The following is a 950-nucleotide window of genomic DNA, read 5'->3' on the forward strand; positions in this document are numbered from 1 at the left end:
AGCCTCTGGGATTTCAGGAATCAGTGCTGTGAATGCCAGGGGTGGTTCTTGACCACATTGCTCCAAGAGAATGACCTTAGAGGCAGAAGATGATTCCCATCCTTTCCCCAAACTTCCTTTGAGCTTCCTTAATCCTGTTAATAAATCTCCAAGGGTTTTGATAAAATCAACAGCCTTTCCATCTGTGCCATGAGCAGTTCTTGCCCCTAGACCAGCAAGACAGTTTCTAACCCTGGAAGTTGCTGCTCAAAGTTCTTCATGAAGATGAAGATTTTCAATCATAGTTTAAACTGGCAAATGGGTGGCTTCTCCATTTTTAGCAAAGTACATTTAACACAATGGGCTTCCCAGGTGGCTCAGTGTAAAGAATCCTCCTGCAATGCAGGAATCGCAGGTTTGATCCATGGTTTGGGAAGATCTCCTGGAGAAGGAAATGGCAACCCACTCCAGTATTCTTGCCTGAAAAATTCCATGGACAGAGGAGACTGGCATGCTACAGTCCACAGGGTCGCAAGAGTCAGACACGACTTAGTGGCTAAACAACAATTTAACACAATGCTACATTATGTCTCTAGGTGCTCTCCTAGAATGCTGGGGTGAGCTAATTGTGACACACCCACTTGACTATAAGCTCACCCTGGGACAGGGGTCCCCAAAGGAAGAGAAGTTACTTTTTTGTGTCCATGGAACCCCATGATCCTGAAACTCCAGTGAAGAGCAAGGGGATGTCAACAGGAAGACCAATTTGCTGAGGTCCAGAGGGAAGTATCCCCTGGCCCTGCTCTCTGCACACAGAGATCCTGACAACTTGAGAAGGAACTACAGATGAAGGGAGAGCAGTCAGCACGTGGGGGGCCTGGGCCTTAGCTACTGGCTACCAGTCTCATTTGAGCAGATAGATTTTCATTAAAAATGTCATTTTGAAAATGAGAAAAGCATACACACACATA

The sequence above is a fragment of the Giraffa tippelskirchi genome, chromosome 4 (assembly GCF_054371585.1).
Source record: "Giraffa tippelskirchi isolate mGirTip1 chromosome 4, T2T-mGirTip1v1.2.pri, whole genome shotgun sequence".
Classification (NCBI taxonomy): domain Eukaryota; kingdom Metazoa; phylum Chordata; class Mammalia; order Artiodactyla; family Giraffidae; genus Giraffa; species Giraffa tippelskirchi.